This window comes from Saccopteryx bilineata, chromosome 3, assembly GCF_036850765.1.
Source record: "Saccopteryx bilineata isolate mSacBil1 chromosome 3, mSacBil1_pri_phased_curated, whole genome shotgun sequence".
NCBI lineage: Eukaryota > Metazoa > Chordata > Mammalia > Chiroptera > Emballonuridae > Saccopteryx > Saccopteryx bilineata.
In genome coordinates, this window is record NC_089492.1 from 285503501 (window position 1) to 285524012 (window position 20512).

Genomic DNA, 20512 nt, shown 5'->3' on the forward strand with positions numbered 1-20512 from the left:
AAAGCAAGCTCTGGACTTAGGTCCACCCAGGCCCAACGCCTCACTCCGCCAGCTGAGTGACCTTGAGCACATTTCCCGACTTCTCCAAGCTTCAGTTTTCCTCTCTAAAATGAGGAGACTAATAGAGCCTACTGCACAGGCTTGTGGGAGGATTAATAAGATAATAGTAGACGCAGAGTGCTGAACATAGTATCTGGGACATGGGAAAGTGCTCCAGAGGGGTTAACCATCCTCATTATAAGCAGTTCGATAATTCCCCCATCTGAGCTCATCCAGAGTTTAATAAAATTCAGCATGTGGAAGGAAATGGATGTAGCTATAAAATTGCAGTGCACACGCCCCATGATCACTCACAATTGCCCTCACTGTTTATGACCCTCAGGCTGCCACGGTGATGAGACAGCCCTGAGGGTCACGCTGTTCCCAGATATAGTAATGCCTCCTCCACCGTGCCCGCAAGAAAGCACACAAGATGATTGACAGCGACCTTATTAGAGAGATAACATTAAATTTTACTCTATTTGATCTTTTCTTTTTAAAGCAAATTACTCACAGGGATTGGTACTTTAACGATTATTAGTGACACATCACTTGAGTGTACTTGAAATTGAACTGCATGCCAGAATGACAAGCCAACTGTGGTGCTAGATAGGGAAAACAAGATAAACAAATTCAACACCTCAGATGAGTTTGGATAGTCAAGGAGGGCTTCCTGTAGGAGGCAACCCCTCAGGTGAGCTTTGAAGACAGAATGGTTTGGCTAGGTAAAGAGGAAAGATTATGTGACTGTGTGTCTTAACAAACAACTGAGCAAATAGATTTGACTGGGTTTCTTCTGTTGGTCACTTACTGAACCAGCCAGAGCCATGTTTCTTCATCCCAGGGACCTAGCCCATGTCAGGGACCCATGCTGCCAGAGGTTTCAGGGAGTTCTAACCTTCACAGTCCCCAAAAAACATCCCCAGACTCTGTAACTGATCCTTGCCCAAAGGAAGGGGCCTGGGATAGAGAGAGAATCCACTCAGTCCACAGCTACCATTTTGGAAACATTTAATAATTCAGCTCTAGCAACAGCTCAAAGCTTTCTTCAGTTAACTCTCTCTCCTCCGCTTGGAGGAGGAAAGGGCCTACAAGAGGTAGCAGTGGGAGCTGTGGAAATAGCAGCTACATTTAGTTAGTCCTGCATGTGTGCAGGCCCTGGGCTGGCACTTTTGGGGGCACTTCACATTAAGTCTTATTTAACCTTCACAACAACAATGTCTAGGAAGGTACTGTTACTGTCATGTCACTGATGAGACTAATGAGGTCAGAGAGGTTAGGGGACTTGTCCAATGTCACACAGCAAAAGAGAGACAGAGCCAGCCAGGGTTGAACTCTGGCTGTACCATACTTAATATTAAAGTCCAAAAACTGTGTGTGTGGGGGGGGGGGGTAAGGGCAGTGATAGCCAAGGAGACTGGAGGGAGCAGAGATCTTTTGTTCTTTTGCATAAGGTGAACCAAAAAATGCAATAATATTAATTGCGAAGTCCTTTTTTTGTTGTTGTTGTTGTTTTTGTTGTTTTTTGTTTGTTTGTTTGTTTTATTTTACAGAGACAGAGAGAGAGTCAAAGAGAGGGATAGACAGGGACAGACAGACAGGAACAGAGAGATGAGAAGCATCAATCATTAGTTTTTCGTTGCACATTGTAACACCTTAGTTGTTCATTGATTGCTTTCTCATATGTTCCTTGACCGTGGGCCTTCAGCAGACCAAGTAACCCCTTGCTCAAGCCAGTGACCTTGGGTCCAAGCTGGTGAGCTTTTGCTCAAACCAGATGAGCCCGCGCTCAAGCTGGTGACCTCGGGGTCTCGAACCTGGGTCTTCCGCATCCCAGTCTGATGCTCTATCCACTGCGCCACCATCTGGTCAGGCACGAAGTCCTTATTTTTAAATTCTGCATTGAAAGAAAACTGGTTTTCTGGTTTTCCATCAGGAACCTTGTACCTTCTAAACTAGTCCACAGTAGCTTCTAGGTAGCCAGGTTGGAGCCGCTTCATTAATATCATTATAATTGGCTGCCTCGGGGCCATCTACATTCATGGCAATCCCTTTCCAGGTTCTACCCCCTTCTAGTGTGGGCTCCTGAACTGTAGAAGTCACAAAACCAAACTATATTTCTCAGACTCTCTTGCAGCTAGGGTTCTGGGTATAAATTAGGTTCTACTAATCAAATAACTGATATTCAGACCATGTGACCCACCATCACCCATAAGCTGCCCTCGTGGGGCTGGCCCACCAGACTCCAGAAGTTGGGGGTATCACGCCTTTTCACAGGGGCCAGATAACAGACCTAAGAAGAGTTTCAGCCTGCCAGGTCTCAAGGAGTACAGTCGTGTAGAAAGCAGGGATATTTAGGGAGGACCAGAGGGAGAGTGCATGGTCAGAGACAGTGTGGCCCTAGTGAAGATCGCAACCACAGACTGTATAGACAGACAACCTGGGCCTTAATCTGGGCTCCACCACCCCCCTTAGCTGTGTGACCTTGGGTAAATTATTTAATCTCTCTGAGCCTTCATCTTCTCATTTGTAGAATGGGATACTAGCACCTACTTTACAATATCATTATATGGATGGAATGAATAATGGATGCAAAATGGAATAAGGCCCAGTACATGAAAGCACTTATATGTGAGATATTACATCACGAAGGCCTATTTGTTAAGCTCCAAGTCTGAACAGGACATCCAGGCACATCACATATCATCCTTCTAACCTCCCTGCAAGGTAGGTGATGTCACTTCCATTGTACCAAGTGGGACTCTGCAGGCTCAGCTGGCTAGTGGTAAGTGGTATGGGCATAGGGGGTGAGCCCAGACTCCATGGTGCCGTGTTGCCTCTCCGTGAGGCACACAGGGTCTCAGGAAGCCTGTGTAGACGGGACGGCTCCTTGGGCATCTGAGCTCCTATGGCTTCACCTCTGCCCAAGCCAGCAGCAAATAGGGGTCTCTGATCTCATGGTCTCTCAGCCCCACCAGTTGCCAACTTGGAGTCAGGACCCTGCCCCAACCACTGGGTGAGCGTGGATTATTACTTTTTTCCCAGCCCCGGGCCAGCCACACTCCAGGGCACTGGCAGGTCTGCTGTCTTGAGTCTCCTGCAGTCTGGGAGAGGGGGACTGACTCCCTTCTGGGAGGGAAGCCTGAGCTTGGCAGGGCCCTGCCCACCAGGCCTAAGGAAACCAATTACATTTGCGTTTCATTTGGAGTTGAGACAACTACTGCCGTGGGCTAATGACGTGCCAATTGATTACCAGAAACATATGTGTAGAAGAGGAGTCGTTCGTTAGCAGGGGCCGCAGCTCCTGTTCATCTAACTCAGATATCTAAGCAGCTGTTGGCAATTCCTGGCCCGCTGGAGTTTGGGGAGCTGCCAGGATGTCTTTTCTTGGGAAAATGAGCCTCCAGGAGGGACTGTGTCCCAGGTCACTCTCCCTTCTCAACCTCACTTTCATCCTCTGTAAATGGGGGTAATAGAACACACCCCACAGAGCCAGCTGAGGTCACAAACAGTCAGTCAACAAGCACTCAGTGAGTACCCACTCTGGGCAAGACCCTGTGTCTGAAGATATGAAGAAGAATAACACGGCCCCACTCCCAGGGCCCTCTGCAGACCTGGGTGAGAGTGACAGGAACAGTGGGCCAGGGGAGACAGGAGAACTCAGAGGAGGGGCTCCTCCTAGTACTGAATGGGGCAAGGAGATCTGAGAAGGCTTCCAGGAAGAGGTGACATTGGAATTGAGTTCCAAAGAGTAAGGAGGAGATGGCCAGGAGATGAAGGGTGTTCCAAGTAGCGGGGCCAGCATGAGCAAAAGCTTTGAGATAGAAAAAAATTAAAAGGCCTGAGACATTTAGGAAATTGAAAGTGACTCATCTGGGCTCAAGAATGGGGGAGGGCATGTGAGTGGCTGAAATGGCGAGGTCAGATCATAACGGGTATTATGAACCAAGGTGAGGAGCTAGAGCTGTGTGCCATGGACTGAGGAGATGCACCTGCAAGGCAGTGAGGATGGTGACACCGGACAGAGGGAGAGGCTCACCTGTAATGAAGTTGCAGCTGAGACCTGGGCTGACCCTGTGGGGAGTTCAGGCCCTGGTCTGGTCTCTTAGAGTGGTCCCAGACAGAGGCAAAATGACAGCCTTTTCCACATCAGAAAGTCGGTGGCAGGGAAGCGGGGAGGGGGAGGGTGCAACCCCCTGTAGCCGAGGACAAGGCCCTGTGAGGGGCACAGCTGTGAGCTGTCAGCAGCTCATAATCCTGTCATCTGGGGGTGGGTATGTGCTCCAGAAGAGGGCACCTAGGTGGATACTGCAGTTCCTATGACATCCTCTGTCTCCTTGCAGAAATCCCCTCTCTTCTCTGAAAAATACAAGTTTGAGACTTGAGGTAGGCACAATGATTGTCCCTCAAAGATGTCCATGTCCTAATTCCTGGATCCTGTGAATAATGTTATTTTACATGGGAAAAATGGTATCTACCTTTGATAGACTGCGCTGCTCAGAGGCTTCAAAAAAAAGGTATTTGCAGATGTGATTAAGTTACAACCTTGACGATGGGAAAGTATCCTGGGTTATTCGGGTGTGCCCAGTCCAATGACGTGAACCCTTAAAAGGGAAGACTTTTACCTAGGTGTGCTCAGAGAGATGTGTTGCTGGTTTTAAAGACAGAGAAAGGGTCCATGAGCCAAGGAATGCAGGTGGCTGTGGAAAGCTGGAAAAGACAAGTAAACAGCTCCCCCTGCTGGAGCCTCTAGGAAGGCCCACTATTGTGCAGACACCTTGGTTTTCTCCCAGGGAAATCAATGTCAAACTTCTGACCCCCAGAACTATAAGATAAGAAACAGTGTGTGATTGGAAGCCACTGAATTTGTGGTCATCTGTTACAGCAACCACAGGAAACTCACACAGGGCCAAAGCAGAGAGGTTTGTCCCCAAGTCTAAGGGGAGCATCTGTTACTGGGTGGGATGCTAGCATACCTGAGGACCCTAGCCCTGAGTTATCCTGCAGAAGTTTCTGCAATGATGGAAATGTCTGTATCTGCTCTGTTCAATAAGCCAGCCATGTGAGGTGGCCGGGCCACTGAAATGTGGCTAAGGTGCCTAAGGACCGGAATTGTTCCTTGTCTTTGATTTCAATTCATTTCAATTCAAATAACCACCCAGGGCTGGTGGTTACTGTTTTGGAAAGTGGGAGACATTTCCATCATGGCAGAAAGTTCTGTTGGGCTGCGCTGCTCAGAGGCTTCAAACAGAGGCTAGGGGAAGGAACATGGACTGTTCCTCCATCCCGGAGGAATCCAGGAGCAGGGGTCGTGGGGCCTCATCCTCTTTGACTTTGAACAGCCCAGGCCTCTGCTCAAAGGCTTTCCGTTGCTCCTTCCATTGGTCTGGATCAGTGGTAGTCAACCTGGACCCTACAGCCCACTAGTGGGCATTCCAGCTTTCATGGTGGGCGGTAGCAGAGCAACCAAAGTATAAATAAAAAGATAGATTTAACTATAGTAAGTTGTTTTATAAAGATTTATTCTGCCAAACTTAGCAAAAATCCGACATAAAGTACTTGGTAAGTAATTATTATTATATGCTTTAACTTGCTGTAACTCTGCTTTATAAATTTTATAAAGTAAAGTTACTTCCCTACTTTATAAATCACCATTACTGTGGAACCGGTGGGCGGTTAGAAACTTTTACTACTAACAGAGATACAAAAGTGGGCGGTAGGTATAAAAAGGTTGACTACCCCTGGCTCGAGTCTAGATGATTGGATGAGGACTTCCCTGTGCCCATGTGGCCCCCCAAAGCCCTGGGAGAGCCCTGCTCCCCACTGCTGTGTAAATGCAGGCACCTTGCCACCTGCAAAAGCAAGGTGCACCTTACTGCTGAGAGGCTGTGCTGGTCAGAGGATGTCCCCAAGCCACATCTGAGACTCTAGGAATACAGCCCTGGACCCAGGCTCCCTGTGGTTGGAAACAGCCAGGTTGTAGCTTCGCTCGGAGATGAGCTTCAGATGGCAGCAGCTCGCAGAGCACCCATCTGGATTCTTCAGGGAAAGTCCCAAGTTACTAAGACGCAGCCTTGTCTTGTCTCTTCCGAGCAGTCTGGGACTCCATGAAGGCCATAGCAGCTGGGGGAGGAGTCTTGAAACCTGACACCTCCCAACTCTCAGCAAGGTGATCTGAGTGCATTTTCCAGGGGGTGTCAAAAGCTTTCTTCAGATTTTTCAAAGGGATCTGTGATTACCCCACCCCTAAAAAAGTTGAGAAACACTCCGCTTTCTTGCAGCCTTGAAGAGAACTCCTATCTCTTCTCTTCTCCTCTCCCCTTTGCTCCCTTCCCCTCCACTCTTCTCTCCCAGCCCTCCTTGTCTCTTATAAATATCTACCCAGGTCTGCACCCCACTGAGACCATCTTTCCCTCTCTCCCCTCCCCTCCCCTCTCCACCTGCGCCCCACCCCCCCCCCCCACTCCCGCTCATCAGTTTGGAAGGAAAAGCCAGGCATCCGGGGGCACTTCTAGGAGGAGTCAAAGCTGGGTGAGCAGAGGAGTGCGTGTACAAACAGGCTGATCTCCAGAAGAGAGGAATTACTCGAATTACAATTGATTTTCCACCGTTAATGAAGCATGAACCCGTGTGATTGCATCTTGAAAAGATTTATAATTATTCTTCAAATCTCAGAAGATAATTAAACTTCATTAAACGCAGACATGACAAGCCTTCCGAGCAAGCCCAGACCTCCGCGCAGGGTTCCAGATCAGGGCAAGGCACCCAGGTGGGGTGGGGGAGCGGGATGCTGAGGAGGAGGAGAAAGGGGGAGGAAGAGACCTCGGGGCAGCAGTTTCCCTTGAGAAGGCAGACAGTCTCAGGTCTTTTGATTTCTCTCCCTACCCTTTGGGGGCCCCTGCTCCTGGGGATCCCTAGCCTCCCCTCCCTCACCCCTTCCTCCAGTTGCAGGAGAAGTGCTGGGAACGGGCCGCCTCTGCCATCCTGCTCAGAGTCCCTGCTGAGCCCTGGACCTCAGAGGTGTCTGGGGGGCAGCATGACCTAGCAACAGCAGGAGGGGAGTGTGGGGGTTCTTCCAGACCTGTGGGTGCCAAAACAGAGGTGCATGGAGAGGACTCTGATGTGTGCGTGTGCGTGTGAATTCCACACATTGTGGAAGACCATCTGGCAGGAGACATCAAGTTGCTACCAGTGGTTACCTTTGTGAGGGGGTGGGAAGGGGGTGGGATAAAAGAGGGAATTTATCTTTTTCTTCATAATATGCTTCTTTAGGGCTTGAATTGTACAATGAGCACACATTCAGATAGAGCACATGTAATTATTATTATTTTAATTTAATACACATAGCTAGAATCTGTTCAATAGATATTTACGGTTGAGAGCCAGGCTCTCAGCTGAGTGTGCTGGGGTAGAGATGACTTAGACCTCCCAGTCCTTCTGTAAGGGGCACACACACGCACACGCACAGGGCTGGTTGGGTTGATTGTAATCAGCATCCCCCACCGCTACAGACCCAGAGTAGTCAACCCCAACTGGGAGGTGGCCCTAGTACTGACCGCCTGTGGGTGGCCATCCAGTCTCCCAACCCTCCCAACTACTCCAGGCCACTCCTCCCAATCCTTTGGGGACCCCTTCCTGAGGACTCCTTGCATCCCTCCACCCAGCCTGACCCTTCTGCTAGGCCAAACCCACCCTTGTGAATGATGCCACAATACCCCTCCTCTTGCCAGGTGCAATACCCTCCTTCCCCAGGATCTTACTGTCCCTGCCAAAGTGACAGAAGGAAAGAATAGGAAAGAGTCTGCCTTTACCATATCCTTTTTCTAGATCTGCTTCTTGGCAGGGAGAAGGTCTTTCTAAGGACAGGCTGGGAGGGAGGCATGCACCTGCCTGCGTCTGGCTAAGAAGTCACTGATGGGCCGGGTGGCTGAGGGAGAAGGTGAGGATTGGGGGAAGGGGTGTCTTCAAGGCAGGAGAATAGAAAGGTGGGGGCCTATCCCTCAGCACAGAGGTTAAGATCCCAGCTCCTAAGCCAGACAGCCTGGTTTCCAATTGTATGGCCCTATTCTCTTGCAACTGCGTGACCTCGGGCAAGTTACTCAACCTCTCTGAGCCTCAGTTTCCCCATCAGTGAGTTAATAATACTGCCTCCCGTATTGGGTTGTCAAGAGAAGCTGATGAAGTGTCCCATGTGGGGGGCCTGGCACACTGCCTTGTACTGTGGAGGGAGGCTCAATAAACAACAGCAGTTGTTATTTGTAGAATTTGTATTATTCCTCTAAACACCATCCAATCAGTGGTGGGATTTAGCTGGTTCACTCCGGTTCGGCAGAGCCGATACCTAATTTTTTGCTGAGTTTGACGAACCGGTTGTTCAAATGGCACTTGTCATCAGGGTTCTCTCTAAGGTGGGTGCCTGGGCAGCTGCCCCATGTGGAAATCACAAATTTACATTCCTTACTCTTTTTTAACGTTCATCTGCGCAACAGCATACTCTAAGTCAGTGTTTTTCAACCGCTGGTCCGCGGACTGGTCCACCAGAATTCTGTGCCAGTCTGCAAAAAAGTTAACCACCCTGACGTTGTATGAAGATTAGAGACCCAACAATCTTGGTCAAATTTGCTTATGCTCAGGGTAGATTTCTGCCTTAGCAGTCCCTGAAATAATTCTCCTATGTTCACCGGTCCCCAGGTATAAAAAGGTTGAAAAACACTGCTCTAAGTGCCCGTAGTAATGTTCATTCCATCCATAGGTGAAAAAATTTGCAAATGAGGACGCCGATCAAGAAGCAGTATAGAAATAAATAACGGTTTTATTGTTAATTGTCAGGTATTATTTGATATTTTTTCACTAATATTTCAAAACTCTTTCTTATAACAAAATCTAGTTTTGTATACCTTTTTATTGTTCTTATTTAAGTATTCAATGCATGAAATAATAAACTACCTTTTGGTATGTCCTTTTTTTATACTTAAAACGGTCATTAGGGCAGAGAACCGGCTGTTAAATTTTTTGAATCCCACCACTGCATCCAGTCACTTTGTAAGGGCCTTTCCTCCACAGTGAGCCCCCAAGAGCAGGAACTGTGTTTTCCTAATCTGTGTCCCCTCTGTCTAGCCCCACGGTTGGCCCCTAGCAGGTGCTCAAGGAAATGCTTGTTGCCTAAGCGGAGGAGTGAAGAATAAATAACACTGGGCCATACAGCTGACTTCTAACCTCAAGTTATCTTCCCCATGCAGGGCACTGTAAAGGGCTGGATAACTCTTTAAAAAAATTTTTTTTTCCTTTTTTACAGAGACAGAGAGAGGGTCAGAGAGAGGGACAGACAGACAGGAAGGGAGAAAGATGAGAAGCATCAATTCTTCGTTGCAGCACCTTAGTTGTTCATTGATTGCTTTCTCATATGTGCCTTGACCAGGGGGCTCAAGCAGAGTGAGTGACCCCTTGCTCCACGTCCCAGTCTATCCACTGCGCCACCGCCTGGTCGGGCTCTTTAAAACATTTTTTAATGCATGGCTTGTGGGAGAGGAGAGAAAACCTTCCGAAGTTGAAAGGGTTGAGAAAAGCAACTCTAGGGACACAAGTGAGCTGACACTGAAGCCAGCATTTCCAGGGGGCATCTGGTCAACCCAAAGCCTGGACTTTGATATACTGTGTTGGGGGAGGGGGTGACAGGAAACAAAGTCTGAGGCTGAGCAAGGCTGGAGATCAAATTTGCCACCCCTGCGTAAAGTGTGGTCCTCTCAACATGGCCTAAGAAAATTGTGCCTCGGGTCTGGCACAAACAGGGTTGGGGGGAGTCCCCTTCCGTGAGAATTCCTAACTACAAGCTCACCCTCTCTTGAGCCTGGGGCCTGAATTTATTCTACTCATGTGGCCTAAAAGAAACACAAGCACAAGGTCGACCCACCGTTGGTACTGGCACCTGACCAAAGTAGACATACATCTTCTCTGAAGAGGAAGCACCCCTGTAACCCAGGCCTCAAAGCACCCTTATAGAAAACAAGTTCTAAGAAATGTCGGGGCCCAGTTAAAAAAAAAGAAAAAGTCAAAACACAGAAGGAAACAAGCCACCATGAGCAAGAGTGAGCAGAAACAACTACCCGTTGGACCTGCAAAGATCACCAATGTTGGACTTACCAGATAGGGAAGCTAGCGTAGACATGTACGTATGTTTCAAGTGAAGGAGGGGGGGTACCAAGGGAAATGAGATGATAAAAAATTATGAGGCTGATTTGAACAAGGATCAAGTAACATGATCTAGAAACGAGAAGTGTAATCACTGAAACTCTGGACCTTAAGTAATGGGGAAAACAGACGAGGAGAGACGGCGCAGAAGAGCATCGGGACCGTGGAGGAAAAAGATCAGAAGGCCTTTCCCAGAATGCAGAGGAGAGAGAGACGGAGAAATGGAAACAACAAGAGACTGAGAAACATGGGGGATAGAATGAGAAGCTCTAACATGCATCCAGTCAGAATTCCAGGAGGAGGTACAAGAGAGCATAATGTGGAGAGTCCAATTCCAAGAGAAAGTAGCTAGGAGTTTCCCAGAACTGTGAAACTCCAATCTTCAGATTCACAAAGCTCAGCGAATCCCACGCAGAAGAAATACAAAGAGATCTCCACCTAGGACAAAGCCATAGGAAACCTACAGAATATAGACAGACCAAGAGAAACTCTTAAGAGCGGCCAGGTATAAAAGAGAGATTACCTAAAAGGATCATCAATCAGGCGGAACACAGGTTCTCAGAGAAACCGTGGAAGCCAGAAGCCCGTGGAATAAAACCTTCAAAAAGCCAGAGCCAATGAGAGAGCGAGGCTGTCACCTGAGAATTCCATAACCCCTGAAACCTGTTTTCCAGAATGAGAACAAAATAAAGACGTTTTCAGGTAAACAAAAATTGGCAGAGTTTATACCAAGGGCCCTTGAGGAAGGAAGTTCTGAAGAATAAACTTCAAGAAGACAGGAAAAGGAGCCCAGCAGGAAGGTCCGAGATGCTGGAAAAAAATAGTGGGGTGAGGTGTGGGGAAACGCCTGGGTAGATTTAAACAGACTTTGACTATTTAATGTGTTTGATTTGTGGGGTTAAAACAAACAAACAAGAGAAAATTAAAAAATAAAAGCAGGCAAACAGAGTGAAAGCAATGTAAGGTCCTGGAATTGTGTGAGAGGAGGGTGAAGACAGTAATCATAAATGCAATTATAACCTCAATATGCCTGTTAAATTTTCTAGGCTAATTACAAGAGAATAGAAGTAGCACGGGTTATAGCTTCCAAATTAATGGGGGGTGTGGAACGATGGGGGAAAATCTTCAACCAATAAAATTGAAAGAAGGAAGGAAGGTAGGAGGAAGAAGGGAGAGTGGGAGCCAGAAAATTGGGACCACAGAGCAAGGGACCTGTTCAAGGTCATGCAGCAAGTTAGAGGTTAAAGCAAGGACTAAGGTGCTCTTTCTTCAAAAACGATGCAGCCTCCCTCTGTTTAGATGTAGATGATCAGAGCAGGACCCTTAACCCAGCTTTCCCAGCTGCAATAGGACCCCACTGTTCCTGCTCCAGCTGGGAAGAACATCTGCAAAAGTGTGTGACGAGAAATGCTTTAATCAACAGACACAAAGAGTAACAATGATTGTCTCTTGGACACAAAGCACTAATGTAAGCACAGTGATTACCATATAGCCTCCACCCCAGCCGTGTGTAATTCATTGAATCCTCACAATAGCCCTATGAAGTAAAGGATCATAGCATGGTCACTGCAGATGCACCGCCCAAAGCCCAGGAATGAGATATAATGTTCTAAGGTCAACCAGCTGGGAATTGACAACACAGACAATGTGGCTGCCCTGCCTGGGTCCTCACAGTGGACACTGGGCTGGATCTACAAACATCCATGTATAAGGACAGGATTTTGCAAGTGTGCCATGTAAGAAAATGTTCCTAATGAGATCCTGGGTCTAAAATAATAAACAGGGTCCTGGCCAGTTGGCTCGGGGGTAAAGCATCGGCCCAGTATGTGGATGTTCCAGGTTCGATTCCCGGTCAGGGCACACAGGAGAAGCACCCATCTGCTTCTCCACTTCTCCTGCTCTTGCTTCTCCCTCCCCGCTTCTCCTCTTCTTCTGCAGCCAGGCTCGATTGAAGTGAGTTGGCCCCGGGTGCTGAGGATGGCTCCATGGCCTCCACCTCAGGTGCTAAAAAATGGCTCCAGTTGCAACAGAGCAAGGGCCCCAGATGGGCAGAGCATCGCCCCCTAGTGGGCATGCCGAATGGATCCTGGTGGGGCACATATGGGCGTCTGTCTCTGCCTCCTCTTCTCTCACTAAATAAGAAAAAAAAGTAATAATAAACAGGACAGCTATAAGGGGCACTTGGGGGTGGCTGGGGAAATTTGAATATGAACTTGATATTGGATGATATTATTGTAACAATATTCAGTGTCTTGGTATGATCCTGCTCAGGCAGGTCTCAGGAGGCAGATGCTAAAGTATGTAGGGAAGCATATCAGGATGTTGGCCACTTTCAAATGTTTCAGGGAAAGTGTCAAAAGAGCAATAAAGCCAATATGCAAAATGTTAATTATAGGTGAATCTAGGTAAAGGATGGATAAGTGTTTGTTGTTGTATCAGTTGTTTCTGTTAACAAACCATCTCCAAACTTAAAACAGTAGCTATTTATGATTTCTTGCAAACTGATAGGTCCTTGACTGGGTATAGTCATGAGTCTGTCATCAGCTGGTAGGTGGGCTGCACCCAGACCATCTAGGGGCGCCCACAGCCTGAACAACGCAGCTCTCCGCCATAAGGGCATCCTGGCCTGCTAGTGGCCTCATGGCAGGGGCAGGAGTCCAAGAGAGAGGAGAAGGACACACTCTCTCAAGCTGCTGCTCACATCAGCTATAGTGCTGTCCATTGGTCCAAGCAAGTCACATGGCCAAGCCTAACCGCTTCCAAGGAGGGTGACACAGAGGGCATTGCTAATGCAGTCAATTTACCACAATTGTATTACTATCTCCACTTTTCAAGAAATCTGAAAGCTTTCAAAATAAAAAGTAGGAGGATGTGTTAGGGTTCTCCAGAGAAACATATCCAATAAGATACATATGTATAGAAAGAGATTTATTATAAGGAATTGGAGCACATTATTATTATTATTATATATATATTTTTTTACGGAGACAGAGAGAGTCAGAGAGAGGGACAGACAGACAGGAACGGAGAGAGATGAGAAGCATCAATCATCAGTTTTTCGTTGTGACACCTTAGTTGTTCATTGATTGCTCTCTCATATGTGCCTTGACCGTGGGCCTTCAGCAGACGGAGTAACCCCTTGCTCAAGCCAGCAACCTTGGGTCCAAGCTGGTGAGCCTTGCTCAAACCAGATGAGCCCGCGCTCAAGCTGGCGACCTTGGGGTCTCGAACCTGGGTCCTCCGCAACCCAGTCCGACGCTCTATCCACTGCACCACCACCTGGTCAGGTGTGGAGCACATTATTATAGAGGCTGAGACATTTCAAGAGCTGCCAGTTGGAAGCTGGAGACCCCGGCGAGTCATGGTGTAGTTTCAGTCCACAGGCTAGCAGGCTCAAGACCCAGAAAGAACCAGTGTCTCCATTCAAATCCAAAGGTGGGAAAGAAGTGATGTCCCAACTCAAGGCAGTCAGGCCTGAGGAGTTCCGTCTTCCTTCTAGTAGGGCCAGTGCTTTCAGTTCTATTCAGGCCTTCCCCTGATTGGGTGAGGCCCACCACTTGCAGGAGGGCAATCTGCTTTACTCAGTTTAGCGACTCAAATGTTTGTCGTAGAAACACCCTCACAGACACATCCAGAATAATGTTTGACCACATATCTGGGCACCCCATGGCCTAGTCAAGTTGACATATAACATCAACTATCACAAGGACAAAGGGAAAACACAGGCAATGCAGTCATGCCACTCCTCTACTCAACTGAAAGGCACATTCAAGAATGTTCACTGTAAGACTGATGGTTGCCAGAGGAGAGGGGAATTAGGGGGCTGGGTGACAAAGATGAAGGGTTTATAAGTACAAACAGAGTTACAAAATCATCATGGGAATGTCAAGTACAGCACAGGAAATATTGTCAATAATATTGTAATAACCACGATGTCCAGGCCCTGGCTGGTTGGCTCTATGGTAGAGCATCAGCTCAGCTTATGTAAGCCCTGGGTTCAATTTCTAGTCAGAACACACAGGAGAAGCAACCATCTGCTTCTCCATCCCTCCCCCTCTCCCTTCTCTGTCTCTTTCTTCCCTTCCTGCAACCATGGCTTGGTTGGAGCAAGTTGGCCCCGGGTGCTGAGGATGGCTCCATGGCCTCACCTTAGGTGCTAAAATAGCTCAGTTGCCAAGCAACAGAGCAACAAACTCAGATGGGCAGAGCATTGACTGGCAGGGGGCTTTCCAGGTGGATGCTGGTCAGGGCACATGTGGGAGTCTGTCTCCCAGCCTCATCGCTTCTCACTTAAGAAAAAAAAAATATGATGGCCGGTGGGTACTTGAAATATCAGGGGGCCACTTATTGTAAAGTATATAATTGCTAGTCAAAGCCCCACACTTGAAACAGCCATGAGGTCTATCAGCAGCATGGGTAAATACATTGTGATCAATTCCTAAAGTGGAATAACAAACAGCAATGGAAAAGCATGAACTGCTATACAGGACAGCATGGATGAATCCCACTGAACGAGCAAAAGAAGCAAAAGCTTTTGGGTGCATGCTGAATGTCTCCCATCACATCATCTTCAGGAAGACAGAGAGCACCTCTACGGTAGTGGCCTTGGGGAGCATTTATCGGGAAGGGGGATAACTTCCTGGAGTGCTATAAATACCTTATACCTTGATCTGGGTGGTAGTTACACAGATCAGTACATGTGAAAAAGTGTATTAAATGATACACTGAAGACTTGAGAACTTTATATAGCAGAAAATCTGAACACACACAAATTTTTATTTTTAAATCATTTTTGTTTTTCAATTACAGTTGACATACATTATATTAGTTTCAGGTGTACAACCTAGTGTTTAGACATTATATAACTTAAGTGATCATCACAATAAATCTTGCACCCATCTGTCACCATATATAGTTATTACAACATTATCAACTGCATTCCCTAGGCTGTACTATACATCCCATGACTGTTCTGTAACAACCCATTTGTACTTCTTAATCCCTTTCACCTTTTTCACGCATTCCCTTAACGCCACTCCCATCTACTTCCTTATATTCCAAACCACTGATTTGATTCTCTAGGCTTCATCTACTCTAGTGGTCCCCAACCTTTTTTGGGCCACGGACCGGTTTCATGTCAGAAAATATTTTCACGGACCGGCCTTTAGGGTGGGACAGATAAATGTATCACGTGACCGAGACAAGCATCAAGAGTGAGTCTTAGATGGATGGAACAGAGGGAATCTGGTCATTTTTAAAAAGTAAAACATTGCTCAGACTTAAATATAAATAAAATGGAAATAATGTAAGTTATTTATTCTTTCTCTGCAGACCGGTACCGGTCCGTGGCCCGGGGTTTGGGGACCACTGATCTACTCTACTGCTGATTCCCTGTAAATTAGTCTTCAATTCAGTTAGTGTATCTTTCATTTCTGACTGGTCCTTTTCTTATGCTGTTGAGGTTTTCACTAAGTTCATTGAGCCTCCTTATAACCAGTGTTTTAAACTATTTTATCTAGTAGATGGCTTGTCTCCATTTTGTTTAGTTCTTTCCTGGAGTTCTGTTCTGTTCTTTCATTTGGGATGTGTTTCTTTGTCTCCTCATCTTGGCTGCCTCCCTGTGTTTGTTTCTGTGTATTAGGTAGAACTGATACATTTCCCATGGTAGAGTGGTTTGTGTAGTAGGTATTCTGTAAGGTCCAGTAATCAAGCCTCCCTGGTCACCTAAACTGGGCACTCGATGTGTGCCTCTCCCCCCCCCCATGAGCTGTGTACACCCTCCTCTTGTAGTTGAGCCTTGATTGCTGTTGGCACATCAATGTGGGGGATTTACCTCCAGGCTGATCAGCTGTAAGACTGACTAAGCCCACCAACCACTGTGGAGGATCAGCTGTATATTGTCCACCCCCACAGAGCAGGACTTACTTCAGTGGGGCTCTGGTGCCCCCCGAGTCTGCCCTTTGAGTGTGTTGCTTGTGTAGGTGGTTGGGTAGTGATGCTCTGACATGGTCCAGAGCTGTCCACTGGGTGCACTGGCTCTGGCGCCTCCCAGAAGGTGCAGGCCAAGGTCAGCTGCCACCGTGTTCTGCCTGGGGCCACCCAGCATGGGCTACCAAGCAATCTGCAGAGGGCTGCTACTTGTGCTGGGCTCAGAGGTGCCCAGGTGAGGCCAAGCTGGGAACTGAGGCCAGCTGCTGCTCGTGTCAGGTCTAGGACCACGTAGCGAGGGGTACGGGACCCTCGGAGGCCAGATGCTGCTTGTCTGAGAGATTTTAGGAAAATCCGAAACATGAGCCAAGGCAAGGCTGTTCATATGGAAAGGCCACTGGACACAGTTTGGGTGGGCCTGAACATGGGGTAAGGTGGGTCTCAGGGAATTGCCAGGATTTGAAGGAGGAGGGGGCAAATAGTGTGAGCCAGGTTGATGGAGACTCAGACATGGCACCTGCTTACAGGCTCTGTGGCGGGGAGGGCTCAGCAAAAGAGCAGTAGCCTCTGCCAGCACTTCTGTCTGGGAGACAGCTGGCCCCCGTCCCCCCATGCCATATAATTCAGTTCCACCCAATGTGTCTCTGGTGCCTTTCAAGCTGCTGCCCCAGCGCTGGAGCTCAGCCCGAATCTGAAAAAGTCTGTATGCGGGCCCTTTAAGAGAAACTGCCTGGCCTCCAGCAGCCCTTAGTCTCCCTCAGCCACAATCCCTGCTGGTGTTTACAGCCAGAAGTTATGGGGACTTCTTTTCCTGGCACTGGAACCCTGGGCTAGGAGGCCTATGAGGGCTGGGACCCCTTGCTCCTCAGGGGGGACCTCTGCAGCTGAGACCTCCCTCCCAATTTTTATCTTCCACAGGTGGGTGTGGGACCAGCCCTTCCTGTGTCTCTGCCTCTCCTACCAGTCCCGATGTCGCTTCTTCCTTAATTCCTTTGTTGCAGGACTTCCATTCAGCCAGATTTCAGGTGGTTCCGAATGATGGTCATGCTGTAGTTTAGTTGTAATCTTGATGTGGTTGTGGGAAGAGGCAAGTACTGCGTTTCCTGTGCCGCCATCACGACCGGAAGTCCTAAGATAGGCACCTAAACACGTGCAAACTCTTTTTTTTTTTTATTTTATTTTTTTATTTATTCATTTTAGAGAGGAGAGAGACAGAGAAAGAGAGAAGGGGGGAGGAGCTGGAAGCATCAACTCCCATATGTGCCTTGACCAGGCAAGCCCAGGGTTTCGAACCGGCGACCTCAGCATTTCCAGGTCGACGCTTTATCCACTGCGCCACCACAGGTCAGGCAACACGTGCAAACTCTTAAAGCCTGGTTTCTTGGTGCCGCCTGGATAACACCCAAGTTCCTAACACTGGATTTAATTTTACATGACTGAGCACATGTTCATTCTTCTCCAAAGTACTGGATACAGCAAGCAGGGTGGCCCTCCTACCTCTGCCCAGCGTGGGTGCTGGCTAAATGTGTGTGGGTTTCACATGGGGCCCTCCAGCATACCTGGGCATCGCTGGACTGTGGGCTGGCATTCCTGGTCCCTGGGCTCCTCCCAGGCCCGCTCCAGAACCGCACAATTGCTCCATCTTGTGGGGGTGACTGGCTTCCCCCTCCCCAACCCAGGTGCACGTAGCCCCCCCTCCCCACTGCTACACACTTTACAGCCATTGTCAAACATAATGATTCTTGCCCTGGAGAAAAATTGAGTTCCATTTTATATTTTATTGCCTCAAAAAGGACATTTTTACCTTCCCACAGCCTGCAGCCAGCAGGAACAGAACAATAAATCTCCGCAAAGGTTCCCACGGAGATGGATCGTCCGGCAAGGAGACCACTATGTGTATCAGGCAGGGGGAATAAATAAGGACTTGTACCGGCTTTGCCACCCGACATGGTGTCTCGTCCCCAGCACTACCTGGCAGCCTCGGGGCTCGACGCGGAACGGGGGAGGGGCCGTGGCTCCAGACCCCAAGGAAGAGCCAAATGGTAAGAAGAAAGGCCCAATCATCTGAACTTGCTACTCCTCCAACCTTCACCTTTTGTCCCGAGGGAGGACTTAGATGGCTTGTCCAGTGCCGTGTGACAGCCACATGCTTTGTCGCACTTAGTTTTCAGCGGCAGCCCTACACTGTAGACATGGGTATTATCCCATTTTACAGACAGGGGGCCTGAGGTCCATGAAGGGGAGGCCTGCTGCTGGTAAGGAGCAAGCTGGGATTTGAACCTGGGTTCTTTGGGGAAAACCCAGTCAATGCTCTTGATGGTGGCTTCCCCTCAGTTCCACAGGAGCTGCCCTGGGAAGCCAGGGAGATGTTGGGGCAGATAGCAGCAGGAGTCCCGGGGTCACTATTGGGACAGCCTCCTCGGCTGAAGGCGATGAGCGGATGTCATTTTCTTTTTTTTGTTTTTTTTGTATTTTTCTGAAGCTGGAAATGGGGAGACAATTAGACACCTGCACGCGCCCGACCGGGATCCACCCGGCACGCCCACCAGGGGGCGATGCTCTGCCCATCGGGGCATCGCTCTGTTGCTACCAGAGCCATTCTAGAGCCTGGGGCAGAGGCCAAGGAGCCATCCCCAGCGCCCGGGCCATCTTTGCTCCAATGGAGCCTTGACTGCGGGAGGGGAAGAGAGAGACAGAGAGGAAGGAGAGGGGGAGGGGTGGAGAAGCAGATGGGCGCTTCTCCTGTGTGCCCTGGCCAGGAATCGAACCCGGGACTTCTGCACGCCAGGCCAACGCTCTACCACTGAGCCAACCGGCCAGGGCCAGAGCGGATGTCATTTTCAATCGTGAGGACAGAGGAGGCCTCTTGGAGAAGGTGACATGTGATCAAAGATTTGAAGGAGGTGACCCCTGTCCCCAGGGATGCCCCTGAACCTCACCTCCTTCTTCCCTCTTTTCCCTGCCGTTTCCTGGCGGGGCCCCATTTTTTTCTCCTCCTCCATCTTTCCCTGCAGCCTGTTCCCTCTCCTTCCTCTGTTCTGCTCTCCCGTAGCTTCCTCTTGTTTTCCTTACCCCTTCGTCTTTTCCCTCCTGAGAGGCCAGGTCTAAACAATGGAGAGACAGGGAGAGAGAAAGGAGAGTGAAGACAAGCCTGCCATCTAAAACACCCCTGACCTGGGAAAGGGGCAGTGGGGTGTGCGGGGTTGGGGGGGACCACAGGGTCAGAGAGGCTTCTCAGAGAGCTAAGAAATATGGGGGAGGGAGAGGAGACACATGGCTCCCCCCATACCCTGTCCCCCTTTAGCAGCGAATTTCAATCAGTGTACTGCAAGAATTTTTGAAATATGCAATACCTGACTATTTAGTTGAGGGCACTGACCTCTTTTCCCTTCTTAGATTGTCAAATAAAACAATGGCGACAGTCAACACAACAATAGCCATCTGATGCAAATGAATCAAAATTACAACTACTTTATTTTTTTGTCAGTTCGGCAAAAAATAGATATATTTTTGGAGTGCCGTGGAATTTTAGTAATTAGTTTATGTGTGCCATGAGGTGAGAGAGGTCAAAAACCACCACCCTTACAGCACGGCCCGTTAGAGAAACAAGAGTTACATCACAGACCCTGTGGCCAGATCCTGGTGGGCTGTCTTTGTCACTTAGTTAGACGAGATGGTGTCTAAAGCTGAGCAGGGTTGGCCCCTCCTGACTCAGAAAAAGGCTTCCCGAGGGCTTTGCCTGCTGACAAATTCTAGCAACTTCCCCAGGTCCACCCACACCCCAAATCAGGACATGGTAACGACCGCATGAGTGCACTGGTAAGGGGGGACCCTGGCAGCGGCACCCTCCCCTGAGTGTCCTCTGCCTCACTATTCCACACAGCCCCATGCCTTAGCACCTTAGGGACAGCCTCAGAAATCCTAAATTCTACATTTCATATCCAAGGGGGCAGGGGCGACAACCTCCAGGTTTTCTCTGGCTGCAGCGTCAAGCTCCGGTCAGTGGTTTCATGAGCAGTGCCCACTCCCCCGGAGGGAGGGCAGGGGCTGATGCCTGGCCACTCCAGGCTGCCCTTCCCAGGTCAGGCCCCCTCCCAAGGGGCATGAACAGGCCAGGAGGAAAGCACCCCGGTTTCCTTCTACCCCTCTGGAGGGCTAGCAGGATTCCCACTCATCAGGAAACCCTGTGGCCACTGGCTGGGTCTCACCTTGTGACTATCCTTTTCTTTATTATTTATTTTATTTTATTTTTTTACAGAGACACAGAGAGAGAGTCAGAGAGAAGGATAGACAGACAGGAATGAAGAGAGATGAGAAGCATCAATTCTTTGTTGTAGCACCTTAGTTGTTCATTGAT